General features: G+C 33.9%; 1 pseudogene; it reads right to left on the bottom strand.

The window, feature by feature from the left end:
• Nucleotides 1–549: 549 nt before the first annotated feature.
• LOC139871149 (serine carboxypeptidase-like 18) overlaps nucleotides 550–23,091 on the bottom strand; it is a 101,976-nt pseudogene continuing 79,434 nt past the window's right edge.

Below are 23,091 nucleotides of genomic sequence, written 5' to 3'. Positions count from 1 at the left end.
TACTCATCTTATAGTACAGACTACAGAGTACTATTCACCATTAATTGTTCATCACCAGCCATCACTCGAGCATGTGAATTATATGTTAAAAATTAGAGTCGTAAAATCTTATGCTAACTATTACTATTAATATATGCCAATTGAACATATATTAATCGATGTCCAAAAATGGTGAAACGCACACTTTTTTCAACATATTTCCAACAATAAGTTCATTTAGTTTCCAAATAGTACTTTTAGCTTTTTGTTTATTTAGTTTATTTGAGTCAAAAATTGTAGAGTAACAATAATTAGGCTCAAGAGGATACTGTCATTGTTTGAACTCGAGACCTATATCTCCACTAGGAATCCTGATGGCCACTTGAGCAAAGCACAAGTAGTTATAATAACTAAATTTAGAGTAGACTGAACCTTCCTTTCTCTTTATTCAGTTGATAAGATTTCTATGATTGTATATCAACGTAACAATCATAAAATGAATTGCACAAACTACAAAAGTAAGAACGAATACATAGTACATACAACAACAACAAAACTCGATATTTGGTCTTAGAACGTATCGTTGGCAATCCATCTTATAAGCATACTCAAACTTTCTTTATGTTTGTACTCTGGAGCTGTGTGACCTCCTCCCTTTTATAAAAACAAAATGTAAACCATCATAATCATAACCATAATCATAATCATGAAAATTAGAAGTTTTTTCAAAATAAATTAGTGACACCATAGATTCCTTACCTTTACGGTAGCAAATGTCAAGTTGTATTCGTTGTTAACGTATTTCACTCTGTATCTGCAAGGAACAATTTAGCAGCATTGTGTCAAAACATACCCAAATTTTTTCAAATTTTCTTGGGTCATAATAATTGCTTCAAATGACAACAAAACTAACCCGGCTACTTGGTTGTCGACAAACCATGGTCTCCAGTTATCTACGATTGTTAAATCTAGCGATTTAATCCAACTCAACGTACTCAAATATGGGACAACTAAGTCATGATCTCCACTGTTCAAAAAGGACAAGAAATAGACAAAAAGTAGTGATTTTTTCCTGTTTGGCTATCATGAGCACAACAAAGTTAATATTATTTACAGTTACGAAAAAAGTGATCAAGCGCTTTATTACCTATATATAAGTGCTCGATAATCTTTATCAGCAAGGCGTCGATGATAGCCAACAGAGCCACCAGCAGAATTGGCAACATTGTGTGTATATATGTCAAATACTTTATCATATCTAAAAAGCATCGTTAGATTGCATTGTACCCACTCAATATCGTTTAAATCTATAGTACTCTGTTGCAAATTTCGCAACTCATTACGCAAATCCGACAAGTCGGCTCCAGTCCGGAACTCCTCGAAGAATTCCTTCTTAAATTCGTCCCACGATAACGCCATAAACGGTTCACCACCGACAAGATCAATCTTATCATCCAACCAATCCTTCGCCCTACCCCGCAACAAACTAGTAGCGAGTCTTGTCCTCTTCTCGGGAGGGCAATCAATAGTACGAAAACACCCTTCGACATCCGAGATCCATGTTGTACTAACCAAAGGATCCGGTTTCCCGTCATACATCGGAGGTTTAGTCCTCATGAAGTTCTTATGACCACGCTCCATTTCACTACTACTCCGAGATTCGGAATACTTCCTATCCATTTCTTCTCGAAACGCACCCATTTGCTCCGCAACGGCGGCCGCAACTCTAGCGTTAAACTCAACGTCATCCGTCTCGATCTCGTTTCACGTCGTCATTCTAAAGAATGCAAAACGATTAGTCCACGAATGTATAAAACCACACGCACAACACCGCCCCATCTTGCTAAACTCTCGTGCTACATCACTTGTTAGACACGATTTGCACCCGTAATAAGGTTTGCAAGTCCTTATTATGCACACACGCCGTATCAACTCGTTAGTACAACGACTATCTTGCTCGATGTTATTCGCAACGCAAACATAAGTACAATCACAACGTAAAAGTATAATAATAATATCCGCATATTAACATAACCGTTAGTCCACCTACAAATTAAGGCACTAACCAAATTCTCATTCCGACCCGTAATCCTACAAGTCCCGCAACAAATAAGCACACACAAAAGTCTAAGTCTAGGCACCTATCTCAAGTCACCTAAATCCCTTAGACCATGCTCTGATACCACTTGTAACGACCCAACCTGTTATCCAACCGATTACACAAAGTTTTTTTTTTTTTTTTTTTACAATAGAGGGGTGCGCGGCGCGCACAATGCCTGACAGCCCGCTATCCGGATTTTCCAATTTTTCGTTAAAGACCTCCCACTTCCCGACACTTTTAGACGAAACGCTTTTCACAACATATTATATTAAGTAAAACTAACACGTTCCATTAATAAAGCGAATTTTACGACACCGGGCCCACATATGCCCAAATTACCCTTTAAGTACAAAACACAAGTTTCGACCACATGATTTAAACACAATATAAAGACTGAGCATGGCGATTGGGGATACGCTACCCAATCCTAATCAATCCAAAAGCAAGTCTTCTAAAGCAAACTACACAAGTCCACTAGTCCTCACGCTTACCCGAGCCACCGCCTCCATGCAAATCTATAAAAATGTAAACAACGAGAGGGTAAGATAACGCTTAGTGAGTGAAAATATACTACATACATATATATGCATAAAATGGACACGCCACACAATAATAATCAAATAGCACATACCGGAGCATCCAAGCATAAAGGCAAGCTAATCTAAGCATACCGTACGATCACTATACAACAAGCTAATAACATCAACAATATAAGTACACCAACGACGATGTGTATAACGCCAATAAGCTACACCCAGAGGGTTAGCTACATCACAACAATACATCAATATACATACAACAAAGCGTAAACCACCCAAGGTTAACCCCTTAACCCAATACCGAAAGTCAATTACCAAAATACCACAATGAAGATTGGCCGAACTACACGAGCCTTCGTAAATTCGCATCCACACGAGACTACTATCTTCAATATCACAACAACATCGATGTTGGCCGAACTACACGAGCCTTAGTAAATCCGCATCCACACGAGATCACTACCTCTTTAAGATGACCGAACTACACGCGTCATCGTGAATCCGCATCCACACGTGATTCACTTCTCACATCAAAACCCTTCCCGGGATTATACAAATCCACATCATCGGGGTTATCCAATCTCAACTCAATACCAACCCTTCGCCATTGGGGTTATATAATCCACATCACAAGCACATGTGATAACGTACACACAAAGTGTGCACCTCGCCAAAGGTGGTCAACCAAAACGCACAACCGTGCCAATTGGACCTATACACAAGTCCATCAAATCCACCTATATGTGAAGTGAGCTCTATAACCGAGAACCACTTCACCTGACCCGCACCCATCCTACACATACATATGCACATAGGATATTAAAACTCACCCTGAAGTCTTGATGGATGCCAAACCAAAATCCGCAAACGCCAATGGAAACGTACCTAATCCATTACCACATAACAAATAACACAATTATGGTGGATTACAAACCAACCCATATTGACAATTAGTGCAAATTCGACCCAAATGCACTTCCAAGCACAAACCGCGCCCAAACTAACCAATAATCACTAACACAAGTGAGAATGGTCCTAATACACCAATTAAACCCAATCATAAGTGTTTAACACCAATCTTGCCCAAATTGACACCTAAACTCTAATTTTGACCCATTTCAAAATTAGTCAACCAAATACCCCCAAATGAGTTCCAACACTTCCATAATCACTAACACTAGTGATTATACCCATTATCAAAGCCTAATCATGGCCAAAACGTTAACCAAACTAAAACCCGCCAAGTGAACACAATAACTAGTCACCATAAACCCACTTCATCATCTAAAAGGGTTTCACAACTAATCAAACTAAAACCCTAACTTGAATATCAAATCTAACAAATGAAATTCGGAGTTTGAACTTACCAATACTACCACAAAGTAGCCTTGAACGAGATGAACAATTTTAAAACCCGAGCTTTGGTGAGAATCCAACTCCTTCTTCTCCAAATGGAGTTTCCTCTCTCTAAAACTCTTCGCTCTCTAGGGTTTGAAGATGAGAGTGTTTGTGGTGTGGAAATAAGGATAAGATGATCAATGGATCAGCTTTGTAGGCTCCAAACCGACCCCAAGTGAAATGACCAAAATGCCCTTCATTTAACTTAAAATAGAAAAAGCAGAATTCTGTCGCTGGCAGGGTGCGCGGTGCGCTCACCTAATGGTGTGCGGCGCGCACAATGGTCTGAACAGTTTTTGAGCTTTTTAATTTATGCCATGCTTCATACATTTTATGTACGCCATTTATACTCTATGTACAATAAATATTTGGGTCTTACACTACTACATCAAGATCTTGTATGCACAATGTATTGTTGGGATCTACGGTGTAGTACTCTTCATGGCAATTTTTTCTCGTTGACTGCGAAAAAATGTAAATTACTTTAGTGGATTCACTGACTCCTAATCGTCGTTAGAAAAAATTAATGGACATATTGCAAATTTACTTAGTGCAAGCTCTAAAAGAAAAATGGTATCTTTGCAGTTAGAAACTTAATTTAATAGTGAAACATATCAATTAACTAAAGAAAGAACTTGCAATCCATCTGGATCCCGAAAACATAAAGACACCAACTAAACAGTAAAATTACTGTTGTAAACCACCCCATTACTCCTGATTACTCTCGAGTACTAATTTTTAAGAACAGGCCGAACCAATCTTCCAAAATCCGATTAATTACTTGGTCAATCTCGGTTGATGGGTCAAAATCAGATTTGTTGTCAAAGCCAAATTTAGTCGGCCAAAATTGGTGCAACATTTTAATATGAATTTAACTAGAATTTTAAGAGTTTTTGAACAAATGAAAGATTATGTTTATGTTTCTATACAATTATGTTAAAATTTATGGTTGTATTTATAGTTGTTTTTCTATATTTAACATTTATTTCTTGAATGTATCAAATTTCTAATCCGATTAATCCCCAATTAATTCCGAGTTACCGATTACTCCCTCCAAAGTCCCGACCGAGTACTTCTCGAGTAGCAAGTTTTACAACCTTGACGTCAGTATTCAAACAAGCATAAACTGTAGTGACCCTAACTTTTCCATGTTTATATATATTAAATGAAATTGTTATTTACATGATTAAGTGTTTCTAACATGTTAAGCAATCAAACTTGTTAAGACTTGATTAATTGAAATAGGTTTCATATAGACAATTGACCACCCAAGTTGACCGGTGATTCACGAACGTTAAAACTTGTAAAAACTATATGATGACATATATATGATTATATATATAGTTAACATGATATTATGATAAGTAAGTATCTCATTAGGTATTTTAATAATGAGTTATATACATAAAATTGAGTTTATTGAATTAAGAAACTAGAAACGATATATATAACGATTATCATTATAACAACGTCTTACTAAATACATATGAATCATATTAAGATACTAAAAGGACCCGTTCATATACATTATAAACGATTCACAATTGTTGATTACATCGCGAGGTATTTGACCTCTATACGATACGTTTTACAAACATTGCATTCGTTTTTAAAAGACAAACTTTCTTTACATCAAAAATTGACGGCATGCATACCATTTCATATTACATCCAACTATAATTGACTTAATATTAATCTTGATGAACTCAACGACTCGAATGCAACGTCTTTCAAAGTATGTCATGAATGACTCCAAGTAATATCCTTAAAATGAGCTAATGCACAGCGGAAGATTTCTTTAATACCTGAGAATAAACATGCTTTAAAGTGTCAACCAAAAGGTTGGTGAGTTCATTAGTTTATCATAATCAATCATTTCCGTAATAGTAATAGACCACAAGATTTCATATACATAAACGTTTTAATAAAAATATTCTAAGTGGTTGAGCACTTGGTAACCATACTTAACATTTAATCAACGTCGCATATTCCCTTTATTATGAAATCTCACTACACTGTACCAAGTGTAGTCACTAAAACGAAGTATTGTGCGACCATTGAATACTGGTCGTCCAGTCCGGTTGGAGTTGTCAGGCCCGATAGATCTATCAACAGGATTCGCGTTTACAATACCGCATGTAAATGGTAGTTACCAAGCTATTAGGGAAAAATATGCAAAGTGGTACAACTCAACGTAGAATATATTTTTAGTACTTGTGTCCATTTCGTAAAACAGTTATAAGACAGTGCATGTATTCTCAGCCCAAAAATATATATAAAAAGGAAGTAATGAAACTCACAATACTGTATTTCGTAGCAATTATGTATATGACGGCCCTGAACAAGTGCAGGGTTTCTCTCGGATTCACGAACCTATATTAAGTATATATATTTATATGTTGGTCAATATCTGTCTAACAATTTAGGTCAAGTCGTAGTGTATCACAATCCTAATGCTCGAGACCGACATGCAAAAATCAACAAAAGTCAACTTGACCCAAAATGACTTCCAAAATCTATACATGTTTATTATATAACTTATATATAGTCATTTTATATATTTAAATATATTTATCAGATCTTATTATACTAAATAATACAAGTCATTTATTAATAAATAAAAATTTATATTAAAATTCATATATGATAAAAATATACTTTTATATATCTCAAGTAATAAAATTTATAAAATTCACTTAATATCATAAAAATATAGTGGTATGTATTATTAATGTAATTATATTACGTGTGGTAAAAATATCTTTGTACGCATATTTCTTTGATAAAATAACATTGATAATAATAATAATGATAAAAATAATAAAATGATAGTTTCAATAAAAATATTAATTTTTAGTAATAAAGATAATTTTAGTAATAACATCAACTGATAACAATTATAATAATCGTTTTAATAATAATATTAAAATTAATGATAATTCAGATGACCATATCTTTTAATCCGTTCATCGAACCCACACGATTTCTAAATGAAAAGTTATTAATTTTTCTTTAGCTTTTCAACGAAATGCATATCATATACCTTATCTCAGTAGCATATGTATCAAATTCGTGATTTATCATAAACTATTTAACGACGAAACTAAGCATACAAACACGCATAATCATATATACTCGAGCACTAGTCAGGGATACACTATTAATATATAAAAGATAAGATATGAATGCTCACGTATCAAAATTGTGATTCAATATTGCAGGAAAGTACGTAGACGCAACGAAAATGATAAACGTTAGGTTGACCTCACGAGCAATACCCTCGAACAATACCCATAACCTCCATAGCTATAACCCATAATTCCTTAGCTCTATCCCGTTTGAAAACTTATTTTGAAATCATCTGAATATAACTCCGTCGTAGTATTTTATGTATACTAATAATATCTTGAAATAATACTAAGTAAATATATATATGTAATTCGATTGAGAGAGTTTAGAGAAATATATTTTCAAGTTTCTATGAAATAATGAAACCTATTGAATTCTATTTATAATAGATTTTTGAATTATTAAAGTGAATTATTAAAATATGAATTATTAAAGTGAATTATTAAAGTATGAAATATTAAAGTGAATTATTAAAGTATGAATTATTAAAGTGAATTATTAAAGTATGAATTATTAGAGTGAATTATTAAAGTGAATTAATAAAGTGAATTATTAAAGTATGAATTATTAAAGTTAAAGTAAAGTAAAAGTAAAGTAAAGGTAAAGTTAATGTATAGTAAAAGTATAAAACTATGTACGTATAATACGCGTATAAATATATTTAATATTAATTTAAATCGTTATATCATAAAACATTTTAGAAAAGTAGAATTATATATATTCATAATAGGTTTCAAGTTTTTAATTACAGTCTGTTGGTGAAGCATGGGATAAAGTCCACAGGTTAAATAAACATATGAAATCATCTTAATAAAAAATGTCGAGTTACTTAACTTGTCGATATCCAACATCTAAGTTATTTACACTCCACGTTCTTACTTTCATATAAAATGAAGGTTAACATAGTTATCTTATCAAGGTCACGAGGAAAATATTATAAAACATGCCTTGAAAATTAAACAGGAATTTCCACTAACCCTTGTCTAGTTCCCGTTAATTGACACATTTGTTCTTACTTATAAATCACTTTACCATTTTCCGAATATTGTCAAAAAGAATAGATTTCTTAAATCACAGTGGACCTCATAACATTGGCCCGTAATCATATCAAAATGTATCTGATAATTTAATCATTTGATATTATCTTTTAATTCTGTCGATAAATATATCGAAACAAATACGTTCATGTAAAGTATCATATATCTAATACTTTGTTAATGTTTTCAATTAATATTATATATTATATATACATATCTATATACACATAATTGTTCGTGAATCGTCGAACACGGTCAAAGGGTAATTGATTACATGAATGTAGTTCCAAACTTTTTGAGATTCAACATTACAAATTCTGCTTATCGTGTCAGAAACATATAAAGGTTAAGTTTAAATTTGGTCGGAAATTTTCGGGTCGTCACAGTACCTACCCGTTAAAGAAATTTCGTCCCGAAATTTGATCGAGGTCGTCATGGCTAACCATAAAAATGTTTTCATGACGGATATGTGTTGATAGATAAGATTTTATTACCATAGAGTAATATGGATAAAATGATCCGATTACTCGAAGCGTATGAGTGAAGCTATCACAAAATAGTGGAATGAGGAAATTAAGTTTCGTCATAATTTTTGACGTAGTCATGGTTGAATTCCGGAATTCAAGGGATTCAAAAAAAAAAAATCTTGGAAATCTATAAGATCTGTTTCTTCGAGATTTAAGGAAATTATGATCCTCTTCAATTTAATGCGATGATTCATCTCGATTTTTCTGTCGGATATTTCACTATAAATCCACCTCCTTCATTTCCTTTTAATTCACACCTTCTTTTCTTTCTCCCTCAATTCTTACTTTAAAATTATTCGTCAATATGCTTCATCCAGTGCTGATTCTCGATATACTCCTCACTTTCATATCTGTCGTTCTTCTTTTTCATCTACCTCCGGAAGAATCTATTTACTTCTACTATACTCTTGGTTTTATAGTGTTTTTAGTTCTCCCGTGTCTTTATATTGCTATATGCACCGATATATACGGTTTATAGTTTCTGGGTTGTTGTTGGGTTTTATATCTTCCCTTATATTTCGATGTCCCTGCTTCTGTCTTCTATAATCATTGTCATTCCCAATTAATGCTCTCTTTTATTTGCTGCGATTTATACCCCAATTTCTATTTCGGAGTTTTGTCCTTTCGTTTCTTCTTCTTGCGATTAAGCACCGCTTGTAATGGTCCAGAATTCGCATATATGAATTTCGGAATGAACATTTTTAATGTTCTAAGAAGGAAATTGTAATGGCACGATCTTGACTTGTCAAATTACTAGAATACCTCAGAAAAGGCCGAATCATCAAGAAATATTTTCTTGATATTTTAGAGGTTAAAGAGAATACAAGAGTCGTGTAACATAGCACATGATGACGTTATGATCTGTGAATCATCACGTTCCATTTAGAAACTCAGCATGACTTACTGTAATATAATCACGTTGATCAAGTGTCATTATATTATACTAGTTCATGCTTCAGTTCCCAACACTACTTCAAAAATATTCCTATTTTAAATTCGAAAGTTTCAGAATTTAGAAACTAAAATAGTTTCTTTTATGATGTAATACAGACAGCACGAAGAGGTAAATGATTTCAGATAAGAATAATTATGGAAATATCTTCAGAAATATGGAGGATATTTATAATGAAAGATACGATGATATCTTAGAATTTCTAATATCAGAGGATGATGAAGAATATTGTCCGTAAGGGTTTAGAGTCAGGAGCAAGGTATTCGATAATGACTTCAGCAGACACGGAATCATTTGGATTCTTTGAAGGTAGATTTCGTCCTTGTGATTTATCCACAGCCTTCTTCATGGTTTTCTCAATCCATATTTTTCAGTGCCAAATCTTCTCTTTTTCTGAGCTTTGCCAACACACTACTCTTTATCATCAAACTTTTTACTGTTAAGGTCGTTTATAGTTTTTGCTGCTTCATCAGCATTTCGAGAAGTATTTTTCAGAAACTTCACATTCAGAGTATATAAGTCCAGAAGATAGACACATATAATTGTTGGCGTAGACATGCTATGAGATTTCAAAATACTGATTGCTAATTTCCAATGATTCGTATGGCAATTCTCGTTACAAGATGCAGATGAGTAAATGATGGGGTTTTGATAAATATAAAGATTTTTCGAAAAGTCAGAGATCAATAAAGTTGTTAATAAGTTTACTGCTAATGTGGCGAGATATGAAAGGTTCCCCGGTAATAATGATGAAGGGGTAATCATTATAATAAGGCTTATTCGAATGAACAATTGAAGTTGGTTTGCTGGAGCTGTGACAAAACCATCTATTTTTAGAAGGGATTGAAAAGTTATTTTAGCTAGTAAATGCCAAAAGGTCTGACATGGATACATGTTAAATTATGACTTTGGTTTCAAGAGTTTTTCAGGTACGTAACTGTGGATAACATGTGGTTGGATCATCATCTCGATTGTTCATTATTTGAAGTGTCTTCAGGTATTTCGAAGGGCTTGAACACAGATTATAATGGTTAATATACATACGATGTTCTAACACAGTTTTGAAGTCAAAGTATAGCTTTGAAAGATGTAAGAATCTAAGAGTGATGATACCGGTTATATCTTGAATTGAATTCGGCGATTTCAAAATCAGAATATGTAATTAGATTTTTGAATGAGTATGGTTGTTTTGATTTCTATAAAAGAATGTATATTGTTGTGGAAGTAGGGAGTATAATGGATGATTTGCTGAATCAGATTCGAAGAATGTAACAAATTAATTGTGAATTTATATATCTCTCGGGCATTACCTACCCGTTAAAAAAATGTCACAATTAATATTTTGTACAAAAGAATTTTATTACAGTCTTTATGGAAATATATGTGTATATTTCTTCAGATGTAATATAGATTTAATGAGTTAATATTAAATTAAACTCATTTGATTTATGGTTAAGGCTAGGATAGATAATTTCTAAACATTAGAAATTACATAATCGTCGTAGAATGTTTTCCCAATGAAGTTATGAATCAATACTTCATCATTGTGGTATTCCTTAGTATCAACAGGGCGTATGACATCGATGCTCATGGAACAGATTGTGAAGTTGAGGTTTGCGATGCGGTTGTTGTTGGTGGTGGTAATGGTACTATTGATGTTGTTGATGGTGGTACTGGTTATGTTGCTGGTGCTGCTGCTGGTGTTTGTAACCTTTGCACCATATTCTCCAAAGCCACTACCCGAGCGCGAAGCTCGTTGACTTCTTCTATTACACCGGGGTGATTGTCGGTTTGGACGAGCGGATAAATAAGATCTAGAATTTGGTGTAGTATATAATCGTGACGAGATATTCTGGAAATGAGAGAGAAAATGGTGTTTCGGACAGGTTCGCCGGTAAGTGCTTCAGGTTCTTCGCCAAGAGGGCAATGTGGTGGATGGAAAGGATCGCCTTATTCTTGTCTTCAATAATTAAGGAGGCTACGAACTCATCCCCAATTCATCCAGAATAGATGATGGCTGATTGGTTGATCCATTCCAGTCACACTGCTTTCGGAGCTTGAGTGAAAATCCATGTCAGGATAGCTGTCGGGTTCCGAAGAACTTGAACTAGTGACGAGTTCCATTTCGTACTATTGAGTAAAGGGTTTTTCGGTATGAAATGATTTTCGGTTATCGGGTGGTATTCTAACTACATAGAATATCTATATATATAGATCAAAAGATTTCATAGATTACGGAAGAATTTACAGAATATGTCAGGCAAAGTTTACAGTAATAGATGTGCTAAGATAAGAATTTGTCTATACACTATTATGCAATAAATGCAGGAAAACGCGTCTAGACTTAAGATGATAAGCAGGTAATTTCCTAAGGATGATAAGTAGATGATTTCCGACTAGAATTGATAAGCAAGCTTTTTTACATGCAGACACGGTCGAAGTCCAGACTCACTAATGCATCTTAACAACTATCAATTAGACACACTAATGCAAGACCTGGTTCGCTAAGACCATCGCTCTGATACCAACTGAAAGGACCCGTTCATATACATTATAAACGATTCACAATAGTTGATTACATCGCGAGGTATTTGACCTCTATATGATACGTTTTACAAACATTGCATTCGTTTTTAAAAGACAAACTTTCTTTACATCAAAAATTGACGGCATGCATACCATTTCATATTAAATCCAACTATAATTGACTTAATATTAATCTTGATGAACTCAACTACTCGAATGAAACGTCTTTCAAAGTATGTCATGAATGACTCCAAGTAATATCCTTAAAATGAGCTAATGCACGATTTCTTTAATACCTGAGAATAAACATGCTTTAAAGTGTCAACCAAAAGGTTGGTGAGTTCATTAGTTTATCATAATCAATCATTTCCGTAATAGTAATAGACCACAAGATTTCATATACATAAACGTTTTAATAAAAATATTCTAAGTGGTTGAGCACTTGGTAACCATACTTAACATTTAATAAACATCGCATATTCCCTTTATTATGAAATCTCACTACACTGTACCAAGTGTAGTCACTGAAACGAAGTACTGTGCAACCGTTGAATACTGGTCGTCCAGTCCGGTTGGGGTTGTCAGGCCCGATAGATCTATCAACAGGATTCACGTTTACAATACCGCATGTAAATGGTAGTTACCAAGCTATTAAGGAAAAATATGCAAGGTGGTACAACTCATCGTAGAATATGTTTTTAGTACTTGTGTCCATTTCGTAAAACAGTTATAAGACAATGCATGTATTCTCAGCCCAAAAATATATATAAAAAGGGAGTAATGAAACTCACAATACTGTATTTCGTAGCAATTATGTATATGACGGCACTGAACAAGTGCATGGTTTGTCTCGGATTCACGAACCTATATTAAGTATATATATTTATATGTTGGTCAATATCTGTCTAAAAATTTAGGTCAAGTCGTAGTGTATCACAATCCTAATGCTCGAGACCGACATGCAAAAATCAACAAAAGTCAACTTGACCCAAAATGACTTCCAAAATCTATACATGTTTATTATATAACTTATGTATAGTCGTTTTATATATTTAAATATATTTATCAGATCTTATTATACTAAATAATACAAGTCATTTATTAATAGATAAAAATTTATATTAAAATTCATATATGATAAAAATATACTTTTATATATCTCAAGTAATAAAATTTATAAAATTCACTTAATATCATAAAAATATAGTGGTATGTATTATTAATGTAATTATATTACGTGTGGTAAAAATATCTTTGTACGCATATTTATTTGATAAAATAATATTGATAATAATAATAATGATAAAAATAATAAAATGATAGTTTCAATAAAAATATTAATTTTTAGTAATAAAGATAATTTTAGTAATAACATCAACTGATAACAATTATAATAATCGTTTTAATAATAATATTAAAATTAATGATAATTCAGTTGACCATATCTTTTAATCCGTTCATCGAACCCACACGATTTCTAAATAAAAAGTTATTAATTTTTCTTTAGCTTTTCAACAAAATGCATATCATATACCTTATCTCAGTAGCATATGTATCAAATTCGTGATTTATCATAAACTATTTAACGACGAAACTAAGCATACAAACATGCATAATCATATATACTCGAGCACTAGTCAGGGATACACTATTAATATATAAAAGATAAGATATGAATGCTCACGTATCAATATTGTGATTCAATATTGCAGAAAAGTACGTAGACGCAACGAAAATGATAAACGTTAGGTTGACCTCACGAGCAATACCCTCGAACAAAACCCATAACCTCCATAGCTATAAACCATAATTTCCTTAGCTCTATCCCGTTTGAAAACTTATTTTGAAATCGTCTAAATATAACTCCGTCGTAGTATTTTATGTATACTAATAATATCTTAAAATAATACTAAGTAATTATATATATGTAATTCGATTGAGAGAGTTTAGAGAAATATATTTTTAAGTTTCTATGAAATAATGAAACCTATTGAATTCTATTTATAATAGATTTTGAATTATTAAAGTGAATTATTAAAGTATGAATTATTAAAGTGAATTATTAAAGTATGAATTATTAAAGTGAATTATTAAAGTGAATTATTAAAGTATGAATTATTAAAGTGAATTATTAAAGTATGAATTATTAAAGTTAAAGTAAAGTAAAAAGTAAAGTAAAGGTAAAGTTAAAGTATAGTAAAAGTATAAAACTATGTCGTATAATAAGCGTATAAATATATTTAATATTAATTTAAATCGTTATATCATAAAACATTTTAGAAAAGTAGAATTATATATATTCATAATAGGTTTCAAGTTTTTAAATTACAGTCTGTTGGTGAAGCATGAGATAAAGTCCACAGGTTAAATAAACATATGAAATCATCTTAATGAAAAATATCGAGTTACTTAACTTATCGATATCCAACATCTAAGTTATTTACACTCCACGTTCTTACTTTCATATAAAATGAAGGTTAACATAGTTATCTTATTAAGGTCACGAGAAAAATATTATAAAACATGCCTTGAAAATTAAACAGGAATTTCCACTAACCCTTGTCTAGTTCCCGTTAATTGACACATTTGTTCTTACTTATAAATCACTTTACTATTTTCCGAATATTGTCAAAAAGAATAGATTTCTTAAATCACAGTGGACCTCATAACATTGGCCCGTAATCATATCATAATGTATCTTATAATTCAATCATTTGATATTATCTCTTAATTCTGTCGATAAATATATCGAAACAAATACGTTCATGTAAAGTATCATATATCTAATACTTTGTTAATGTTTTCAGTTAATATTATTTATTATATATACATATCTATATACACATAATTGTTCGTGAATCGTCGAACACGGTCAAAGGGTAATTGATTACATGAATGTAGTTCCAAACTTTTTGAGATTCAACATTACAAATTCTGCTTATCGTGTCGGAAACATATAAAGGTTAAGTTTAAATTTGGTCGGAAATTTCCGGGTCGTCACAGATATTGATACACTATGTTTAAACATGACAAAGGATAAGTAAACTGAAATGTCCCGTTCTTATTGATTAAAAACGTTCCATATTAATTGATTTCGTTGCGAGGTTTTGACCTCTATATGAGACGTTTTTCAAAGACTGCATTCATTTTTAAAACAAACCATAACCTTTATTTCATAAATAAAGGTTTAAAAAGCTTTACGTAGATTATCAAATAATGATAATCTAAAATATCCTGTTTACACACGACCATTACATAATGGTTTACAATATAAATATGTTACATCGAATTCAGTTTCTTGAATGCAGTTTTTACACAATATCATACAAACATGGACTCCAAATCTTGTCCTTATTTTAGTATGCAACAGCGGAAGCTCTTAATATTCACCTGAGAATAAACATGCTTTAAACGTCAACAAAAATGTTGGTGAGTTATAGGTTTAACCTATATATATCAAATCGTAACAATAGACCACAAGATTTCATATTTCAATACACATCCCATACATAGAGATAAAAATCATTCATATGGTGAACACCTGGTAACCGACAATAACAAGATGCATATATAAGAATATCCCCATCATTCCGGGACACCCTTCGGATATGATATAAATTTCGAAGTACTAAAGCATCCGGTACTTTGGATGGGGTTTGTTAGGCCCAATAGATCTATCTTTAGGATTCGCGTCAATTAGGGTGTCTGTTCCCTAATTCTTAGATTACCAGACTTAATAAAAAGGGGCATATTCGATTTCGATAATTCAACCATAGAATGTAGTTTCACGTACTTGTGTCTATTTTGTAAATCATTTATAAAACCTGCATGTATTCTCATCCCAAAAATATTAGATTTTAAAAGTGGGACTATAACTCACTTTCACAGATTTTTACTTCGTCGGGAAGTAAGACTTGGCCACTGGTTGATTCACGAACCTATAACAATATATACATATATATCAAAGTATGTTCAAAAATATATTTACAACACTTTTAATATATTTTGATGTTTTAAGTTTATTAAGTCAGCTGTCCTCGTTAGTAACCTACAACTAGTTGTCCACAGTTAGATGTACAGAAATAAATCGATAAATATTATCTTGAATCAATCCACGACCCAGTGTATACGTATCTCAGTATTGATCACAACTCAAACTATATATATTTTGGAATCAACCTCAACCCTGTATAGCTAACTCCAACATTCACATATAGAGTGTCTATGGTTGTTCCGAAATATATATAGATGTGTCGACATGATAGGTCGAAACATTGTATACGTGTCTATGGTATCTCAAGATTACATAATATACAATACAAGTTGATTAAGTTATGGTTGGAATAGATTTGTTACCAATTTTCACGTAGCTAAAATGAGAAAAATTATCCAATCTTGTTTTACCCATAACTTCTTCATTTTAAATCCGTTTTGAGTGAATCAAATTGCTATGGTTTCATATTGAACTCTATTTTATGAATCTAAACAGAAAAGTATAGGTTTATAGTCGGAAAAATAAGTTACAAGTCGTTTTTGTAAAGGTAGTCATTTCAGTCGAAAGAACGACGTCTAGATGACCATTTTAGAAAACATACTTCCACTTTGAGTTTAACCATAATTTTTGGATATAGTTTCATGTTCATAATAAAAATCATTTTCTCAGAATAACAACTTTTAAATCAAAGTTTATCATAGTTTTTAATTAACTAACCCAAAACAGCCCGCGGTGTTACTACGACGGCGTAAATCCGGTTTTACGGTGTTTTTCGTGTTTCCAGGTTTTAAATCATTAAGTTAGCATATCATATAGATATATAACATGTGTTTAGTTGATTTTAAAAGTCAAGTTAGAAGGATTAACTTTTATTTGCGAACAAGTTTAGAATTAACTAAACTATGTTCTAGTGATTACAAGTTTAAACCTTCGAATAAGATAGCTTTATATGTATGAATCGAATGATGTTATGAACATCATTACTACCTTAAGTTCCTTGGATAAACCTACTGGAAAAGAGAAAAATGGATCTAGCTTCAATGGATCCTTGGATGGCTCGAAGTTCTTGAAGCAGAATCATGATACGAAAACAAGTTCAAGTAAGATCATCACTTGAAATAAGATTGTTATAGTTATAGAAATTGAACCAAAGTTTGAATATGATTATTACCTTGTATTAGAATGATAACCTACTGTAAGAAACAAAGATTTCTTGAGGTTGGATGATCACCTTACAAGATTGGAAGTGAGCTAGCAAACTTGAAAGTATTCTTGATTTTATGAAACTAGAACTTTTGGAATTTATGAAGAACACTTAGAACTTGAAGATAGAACTTGAGAGAGATCAATTAGATGAAGAAAATTGAAGAATGAAAGTGTTTGTAGGTGTTTTTGGTCGTTGGTGTATGGATTAGATATAAAGGATATGTAATTTTGTTTTCATGTAAATAAGTCATGAATGATTACTCATATTTTTGTAATTTTATGAGATATTTCATGCTAGTTGCCAAATGATGGTTCCCACATGTGTTAGGTGACTCACATGGGCTGCTAAGAGCTGATCATTGGAGTGTATATACCAATAGTACATACATCTAAAAGCTGTGTATTGTACGAGTACGAATACGGGTGCATACGAGTAGAATTGTTGATGAAACTGAACGAGGATGTAATTGTAAGCATTTTTGTTAAGTAGAAGTATTTTGATAAGTGTATTGAAGTCTTTCAAAAGTGTATAAATACATATTAAAACACTACATGTATATACATTTTAACTGAGTCGTTAAGTCATCGTTAGTCGTTACATGTAAGTGTTGTTTTGAAACCTTTAGGTTAACGATCTTGTTAAATGTTGTTAACCCAATGTTTATAATATCAAATGAGATTTTAAATTATTATATTATCATGATATTATCATGTATGAATATCTCTTAATATGATATATATACATTAAATGTCTTTACAACGATAATCGTTACATATATGTCTCGTTTAAAAATCATTAAGTTAGTAGTCTTGTTTTTACATATGTAGTTCATTGTTAATATACTTAATGATATGTTTACTTATCATAGTATCATGTTAACTATATATATATCCATATATATGTCATCATATAGTTTTTACAAGTTTTAACGTTCGTGAATCACCGGTCAACTTGGGTGGTCAATTGTCTATATGAAACATATTTCAATTAATCAAGTCTTAACAAGTTTGATTGCTTAACATGTTGGAAACATTTAATCATGTAAATATCAATCTCAATTAATATATATAAACATGGAAAAGTTCGGGTCACTACAGTACCTACCCGTTAAATAAATTTCGTCCCGAAATTTTAAGCTGTTGAAGGTGTTGACGAATCTTCTGGAAATAGATGCGGGTATTTCTTCTTCATCTGATCTTCACGCTCCCAGGTGAACTCGGGTCCTCTACGAGCATTCCATCGAACCTTAACAATTGGTATCTTGTTTTGCTTAAGTCTTTTAACCTCACGATCCATTATTTCGACGGGTTCTTCGATGAATTGAAGTTTTTCGTTGATTTGGATTTCATCTAACGGAATAGTGAGATCTTCTTTAGCAAAACATTTCTTTAAATTCGAGACGTGGAAAGTGTTATGTACAGCCGCGAGTTGTTGAGGTAACTCTAGTCGGTAAGCTACTGGTCCGACACGATCAATAATCTTGAATGGTCCAATATACCTTGGATTTAATTTCCCTCGTTTACCAAATCGAACAACGCCTTTCCAAGGTGCAACTTTAAGCATGACCATCTCTCCAATTTCAAATTCTATATCTTTTCTTTTAATGTCAGCGTAGCTCTTTTGTCGACTTTGGGCGGTTTTCAACCGTTGTTGAATTTGGATGATCTTCTCGGTAGTTTCTTGTATAATCTCCGGACCCGTAATCTGTCTATCCCCCACTTCACTCCAACAAATCGGATACCTGCACTTTCTACCATAAAGTGCTTCAAACGGCGCCATCTCAATGCTTGAATGGTAGCTGTTGTTGTAGGAAAATTCTGCTAACGGTAGATGTCGATCCCAACTGTTTCCGAAATCAATAACACATGCTCGTAGCATGTCTTCAAGCGTTTGTATCGTCCTTTCGCTCTGCCCATCAGTTTGTGGATGATAGGCAGTACTCATGTCTAGACGAGTTCCTAATGCTTGCTGTAATGTCTGCCAGAATCTTGAAATAAATCTGCCATCCCTATCAGAGATAATAGAGATTGGTATTCCATGTCTGGAGACGACTTCCTTTAAATACAGTCGTGCTAACTTCTCCATCTTGTCATCTTCTCTTATTGGTAGGAAGTGTGCTGATTTGGTGAGACGATCAACTATTACCCAAATAGTATCAAAACCACTTGCAGTCCTTGGCAATTTAGTGATGAAATCCATGGTAATGTTTTCCCATTTCCATTCCGGGATTTCGGGTTGTTGAAGTAGACCTGATGGTTTCTGATGCTCAGCTTTGACCTTAGAACACGTCAAACATTCTCCTACGTATTTAGCAACATCGGCTTTCATACCCGGCCACCAAAAATGTTTCTTGAGATCCTTGTACATCTTCCCCGTTCCAGGATGTATTGAGTATCTGGTTTTATGAGCTTCTCTAAGTACCATTTCTCTCATATCTCCAAATTTTGGTACCCAAATCCTTTCAGCCCTATACCGAGTTCCGTCTTCCCGAATATTAAGATGCTTCTCCGATCCTTTGGGTATTTCATCCTTTAAATTTCCCTCTTTTAAAACTCCTTGTTGCGCCTCCTTTATTTGAGTAGTAATGTTATTATGAATCATTATATTCATAGATTTTACTCGAATGGGTTCTCTGTCCTTCCTGCTCAAGGCATCGGCTACCACATTTGCCTTCCCCGGGTGGTAACGAATCTCAAAGTCATAATCATTCAATAATTCAATCCACCTACGCTGCCTCATATTCAGTTGTTTCTGATTAAATATGTGTTGAAGACTTTTGTGGTCGGTATATATAATACTTTTGACCCCATATAAGTAGTGCCTCCAAGTCTTTAATGCAAAAACAACCGCGCCTAATTCCAAATCATGCGTCGTATAATTTTGTTCGTGAATCTTCAATTGTCTAGACGCATAAGCAATCACCTTCGTTCGTTGCATTAATACACAACCGAGACCTTGCTTTGATGCATCACAATAAATCACAAAATCATCATTCCCTTCAGGCAATGACAATATAGGTGCCGTAGTTAGCTTTTTCTTCAATAACTGAAACGCTTTCTCTTGTTCATCATTCCATTCAAATTTCTTCCCTTTATGCGTTAATGCAGTCAAGGGTTTTGCTATTCTGGAAAAGTCTTGGATGAACCTTCTGTAGTAACCAGCTAGTCCTAAAAACTGGCGTATGTGTTTCGGAGTTTTCGGGGTTTCCCACTTTTCAACAGTTTCTATCTTTGCCGGATCCACCTTAATACCTTCTTTGTTCACTATGTGACCGAGGAATTGAATTTCTTCCAACCAAAATGCACACTTTGAAAACTTAGCGTACAATTCTTCCTTCCTCAATACTTCTAACACCTTTCTCAAATGTTCACCGTGTTCTTGGTCATTCTTTGAGTAAATAAGTATGTCATCAATGAAAACAATGACAAACTTGTCAAGGTATGGTCCACACACTCGGTTCATAAGGTCCATGAACACAGCTGGTGCATTAGTTAAACCAAACGGCATGACCATAAACTCGTAATGACCGTAACGTGTTCTGAAAGCAGTCTTTGGAATATCATCTTCTTTCACCCGCATTTGATGATACCCGGAACGTAAGTCAATCTTTGAATAAACAGACGAGCCTTGTAGTTGATCAAATAAGTCGTCGATTCTCGGTAGTGGGTAGCGGTTCTTGATGGTAAGTTTGTTCAACTCTCGGTAGTCGATACACAACCTGAATGTACCATCTTTCTTCTTGACAAACAAAACAGGAGCACCCCACGGTGATGTGCTTGGTCGAATGAAACCACGCTCTAAAAGTTCTTGTAATTGGCTTTGCAGTTCTTTCATCTCGCTGGGTGCGAGTCTGTAAGGAGCACGAGCTATTGGTGCAGCTCCTGGTACAAGATCTATTTGAAATTCAACGGATCGATGTGGGGGTAATCCCGGTAATTCTTTCGGAAATACATCGGGAAATTCTTTTGCAATGGGAACATCATTGATGCTCTTTTCTTCAGTTTGTACTTTCTCGACGTGTGCTAGAACAGCATAGCAACCTTTTCTTATTAGTTTTTGTGCCTTCAAATTACTAATAAGATGTAGCTTCGTGTTGCCCTTTTCTCCGTACACCATTAAGGGTTTTCCTTTTTCTCGTATAATGCGAATTGCATTTTTGTAACAAACGATCTCCGCTTTCACTTCTTTCAACCAGTCCATACCGATTATCACATCAAAACTCCCTAACTCTACTGGTATCAAATCAATCTTAAATGTTTCGCTAACCAGTTTAATTTCTCGATTCCGACATATATTATCTGCTGAAATTAATTTACCATTTGCTAATTCGAGTAAAAATTTACTATCCAAAGGCGTCAATGGACAACTTAATTTAGCACAAAAATCTCTACTCATATAGCTTCTATCCGCACCCGAATCAAATAAAACGTAAGCAGATTTATTGTCAATAAGAAACGTACCCGTAACAAGCTCCGGGTCTTCCTGTGCCTCTACCGCATTAATATTGAAAACTCTTCCACGGCCTTGTCCATTCGTGTTCTCCTGGTTCGGGCAATTTCTAATAATGTGGCCTGGTTTTCCACATTTATAACAAACTACATTGGCATAACTTGCTCCGACACTACTTGCTCCGCCATTACTCGTTCCGACACCATTTGTTCCTTTCGTTCTATTAACCCCTGGTCCGTAGACCTCACACTTCGCCGCGCTATGACCATTTCTTTTACACTTGTTGCAAAATTTGGTGCAGAACCCCGAGTGATTCTTTTCACACCTTTGGCATAGCTGCTTCTGATTGTTGTTGTTGTTGCGGTTATTATTGTTGTTGGGATGATTGTTGTAGTTGCTGTTGTTGTTGTTGTTGTTGGGCCGTTTGTTGTAGTTGCGATTGATGTTGCGATTGTTGGGATAATTGTTGCGATTATTGTTGTAATTGCTGTTGTGGTTGTATTGGTGATTCTTATCACCGTTTTCCTCCCACTTTCTTTTGACTTGCTTCACATTGGCCTCTTCAGCAGTCTGTTCTTTAATTCTTTCTTCAATCTGGTTCACTAGTTTGTGAGCCATTCTACATGCCTGTTGTATGGAGGCAGGCTCGTGTGAACTTATATCTTCTTGGATTCTTTCCGGTAATCCTTTCACAAACGCGTCGATCTTCTCTTCCTCATCTTCGAATGCTCCCGGACACAATAGGCACAATTCTGTGAATCGTCTTTCGTACGTGGTAATATCAAATCCTTGGGTTCGTAACCCTCTAAGTTCTGTCTTGAGCTTATTGACCTCGGTTCTGGGACGGTACTTCTCGTTCATCAAGTGCTTGAATGCTGACCACGGTAGTGCGTACGCATCATCTTGTCCCACTTGCTCTAGATAGGTATTCCACCATGTTAACGCAGAACCTGTGAAGGTATGCGTAGCGTACTTCACTTTGTCCTCTTCAGTACACTTACTTATGGCAAACACCGATTCAACCTTCTCGGTCCACCGTTTCAATCCGATCGGTCCTTCGGTTCCATCAAATTCCAAAGGTTTGCAGGCAGTGAATTCTTTGTAGGTGCATCCTACACGATTTCCTGTACTGTTAGATCCAAGGTTATTGTTGGTATGTAGCGCAGCCTGTACTGCGGCTATGTTTGAAGCTAGAAAAGTACGGAATTCCTCTTCATTCATATTCACGGTGTGTCGAGTAGTCGGTGCCATTT

The sequence above is a fragment of the Rutidosis leptorrhynchoides genome, chromosome 10 (genome assembly GCF_046630445.1).
Source record: "Rutidosis leptorrhynchoides isolate AG116_Rl617_1_P2 chromosome 10, CSIRO_AGI_Rlap_v1, whole genome shotgun sequence".
Taxonomy (NCBI): Eukaryota; Viridiplantae; Streptophyta; class Magnoliopsida; order Asterales; family Asteraceae; genus Rutidosis; species Rutidosis leptorrhynchoides.
The sequence above is the reverse complement of the archived record's forward strand: the minus strand, read 5'-3'. Positions and strand labels throughout refer to the sequence as shown.